This window comes from Corvus brachyrhynchos, unplaced genomic scaffold, assembly GCF_000691975.1.
Source record: "Corvus brachyrhynchos isolate BGI_N302 unplaced genomic scaffold, ASM69197v1 scaffold148, whole genome shotgun sequence".
In the NCBI taxonomy this organism is placed as follows: Eukaryota; Metazoa; Chordata; class Aves; order Passeriformes; family Corvidae; genus Corvus; species Corvus brachyrhynchos.
Window position 1 is genome coordinate 1,070,013 of NW_008239785.1, and position 3,897 is coordinate 1,073,909.

Genomic DNA, 3,897 nt, shown 5'->3' on the forward strand with positions numbered 1-3,897 from the left:
GGAACGGAGCTCTCCCCGCCGGGAACGGAGCTCTCCCCACCGGGAACAGAGCTCCCCGAGCGGGAACGGCGCTCTCCCCGCCGGGAACGGAGCTCCCCGAGCCCGGGACGGGATTCTCCCTTCCGAGAGCGGGGCTCCCCGAGCCGGGAGCGGGTCCGGAGCGCCCCGCGCCCCCCGCGGAACGAGCCCCGCCGGGCAGCGTCAGCCTAAGGGCGCTGCCTGAAAAGTTTTCCTGGGCACTCCGCTGGAATTTGGCGCTTTCCTGCCGCGGTGGCATCGCTGGCGATGGGGCTCGGCGCTGTGCTTCAGGCTATCGGGCAAAGAGGTGTCAGTAGCCCACAGGGAGAGCCGGAGGCAGCCGCGCTCCGCAGGTGCCCCGCGCAGGGCGCTCCAGATGCGCTCGGAGAGAGGCTGAAGTGGATACCGAACCCGGGCTGAAACAGCCTCATTTCTCCCTGTAAACAGCTCGTATTTTGAATTTTACCCTGAAAAGCACGACAGTGCTGTCTTAAGATTTAAAATTCGAGCTTTAGTGGTGGCTGGTTCTTCTGAAGAGGCGAAGCACAGAGTGTGATGAATATGAGTTTCACAGGGACAACTTTTCCCCTTAGGCAAGAAGTCTGGGGACAGTTGCAAAATCAATAAGCACCTTACATTTCCATCTTATTTTAGAGAAAGCAGAGGTAGGGCAGCCCATAGCCCAAGGACAATGTTCCAAGGGTAGCAGAATGCTGCATTTCCTCAGCTACCATTGATTTCCAATAGGAATTAACTGGCCTTTATGCCTTCAAACGTTTCTGTTTAAACCAGAGTGCTAAAATGACTGAGCTGTGTTTATTTGCTTGTTTTAACCCCTCCTGAAAGTGCTTTTCTGCAAACTGTTGCCTGTTTCACTGTGGCATACTACGAAGTGGTGCAAATCTTGTTGAATTGTGGGAGCAGGATTCAACCCTATAAAAATATTGTCTTGAGCACTTGATTGTAATCTGCTATGAAGTGAACACGCACACAAATCCAGCCCTCCTTTCCTTCCTGGTACTGCTCATGAGTGTTTGTGTCTCTCTCCGAAGAGCTCCAGATGCTCAAAGCTATATCCAATAAAGGGCTGGCTCAAACATGGTTTGCATGCTGGTGAGGGAGAAGAATCTAAATTAAATTATTGTCAGGCAGGGGGTTACTTTATCAGATTCAGCCATCGCACTGACGAAGTTCAGATCCAAGTACTGAGGTGGAATTTGCTTTTCACTGGAAGTTTGGACTCCATCGCGTGCCAGCGCCCTCGGCAGCCCCACATTCCTCTGTGGCAGCTGGACAGAGCAGCTGGGAATGCGGGCGGATGCTTCACCAGGGCCAAATCCTGCCTGCATGGCAGTCAAAGGGATTGACTGCCACAGACTTCAAGTAAGATCCGGATTTGGCATGAATAGATCATCTCTGAGAATTAGGTTGCATGCAACTTTTGCAGTCCTGTCGCCTTTTTGTTTTGAAATTGTTCTCTCTCTTTTTTTTCTTCTGTCTTCATCTAGCGGCCAGGACAGAGGGCAAAGAGAGAACAGAACAGATATTTTGTTTTCTGATTTGTTTTGGGTGATCACACGAGGTCTTAGAGGTGAGCAGAGTAATATGTTCTTCTAGACAGAGAATTACTTCATCTGTTTAGTAAATACCTAATTTCGACTTCCTGGTTTTCCTTCCAGCACAAGAATGTTTAATTAAGCAACACCAGGCATCAGTGAGCCTGAGAGACACTTGTTTCCTTGAACATGTAGGATACACACATGTATCCATGGGAACTTTGTCCTGTTAAACTCTTCAAAAATAGTTCCTTGCCTGAAGTTGTTCTGCAGCACAGCAAAAGCTGTTCTCTGAACAAAAGGCACTTCTGCCCTCGAACACTCTGCTCTCACCATGAACTGAGCCTCTTCTGCACACCCACAGGCATTAACAGAGCACTTCATACCCGGTGGAATTGGGCCTGGAGCGTGTGAGAACCGTGATCAATCAGAATTAAAAGGGGGACGATGCAGGAGTCTGGAATACTGATGTTTCCCATTTGTTTGTGTGCACAAGGAACACATCTTTCAGCAGTGTGGGTGAAAAGCTACCAGAAGAAGTGGTGAATTTTCCATTTCTCCAGCTGTCTAAGTAAGGACTGCAAGTGCTTTTTTGGAAGATGAATTTTAATCAAACAGAAATAGGGAGCTCGGTGTATAATTACTGTCAGAGTAAATCCTCAGGGACTTGCACACAAAGCCAAGTCATCAAGGATCAAATTGTCTTATGAACCTCAAGATCTGTTATTCCCTACGTGGTTTTCTTGTAATATTCTAAAAACTATTGGTACCAAAATGATAAATAATGTAGAATCAGAGACTCATGGAATCACAGAATGAATGGTTCAGGTTGAAAAGGACCTTAAAGCTCATCCAGTCCCACCCCCTGCCATGGGCAGGGACACCTTCCACTAGCCCAGGTTGTTCCAAGTCCTGTCCAACCTGGCCTTGGACACTTCCAGGGATGGGGCAGCCACAGCTGCTCTGGACAATACCTTGCACATGTACTTCAGGTGCAGAATTTCCCCTCTGGAGCCACGTACGGCTCATGCTGAGCGTAACCAGCCGTCTTGAAGTACAGCTCCATGTGGGATTTTATTGTCTGCTTTAAATAGACCTTTTTTTCAGGTGCTCAGCACCTAATTTTAGAACTTCCTAACAAATTTGCCTGCTTGTTAGGAAGCAGACAGTACCAGTCTACGTGGTGAGGGCTGTTTGAGCAGCCATGTCCTATTTTTTTTTTTTTTTATAAAGCCCTTGATTTTCTCCGTGAATAGGTGCTCCTTTGTTTGGCTGTGAAGGTCACAGTATATATGGTGGGCAGCTGAAGGCTGTTGCCTTGGCAAACTGAAGGCAGCTCTTGTTGTTCCATTCAGCTGTGACAGGCTTCCAAACTAAGTGCTGTCGGGGCAAAAGGTAGGCAATGAGTGTTTGGAAGCAGAGGCTCCTTGTTAGGCACCATCTCGGTACATGTTGTCCTCTTAAAGTACCTTCTGGGTGGAATTTTATTGTTGAGTGTGAATTTTGAGTTCAGGATAGTGAGCATGTGAAATGCTGCATCTGTGTCCTCGATGTGAGCTTTGAGGTAGAGGTGCTGTGGAGAGCAGGTCCAGCCTTTGGCTGAGTTTGATTTTAGTTGTGTAAGTTCTGCCTGGCCAGGTGGGCACTGATGTTTCTCGTGATACTCTTGTGCCCTGTCACCACATGGATGATCCTCTTCCCATGGGCTTCCTACCCTGCAGGAAGTGAAAAGACTTAACTGATCACTTGCCAAAGCATCAGGGAAGTATTTTGCTTCGGCCAAGTTCAGAGGGGTCTTGATAGATTATCCAAGTGAGAAGGGCAGAGACTGGGATGTGTCTGGAGAAGCCCAGGGGTGAGGTTTGTTAGATCCCAAGTATGTACTGTCAGATGAGATCCATACATTCATTTCTTAATCCTAAACTTGGAGGCTCAGTTATCATCTGTTAGTGCAGAGCCTGTAAGTGGAATGTAAAGTTGCAGTGGAAGTGGATGACAAAGAGGTATTGAAAGCAACTGCAGCTCAGTGTCCCACGGGATAGCCAGAGACTGATTTGGCTGCATTGCTGCCTCAGTAGCAGATCCTTTTCTCAGGTTACCACACACTGGTGTATAATCCCTGCAGCTTGGCCAGTGAATCTCATCGGAGCAGTGTTTAAGCTCTGCAATATGCACAGGGCTTTGTTGCTCTCTGAAATTGTTTCTGAACCAGTCATCACTCTGGTGCAGAGGATTATCTGAAGGCATGGACTGTGCACACGGATTGCAGTGGGGTCACTCCCGAGCTGCACAGCTATAAGGAAAAGCAAATTTGATCCCCAAC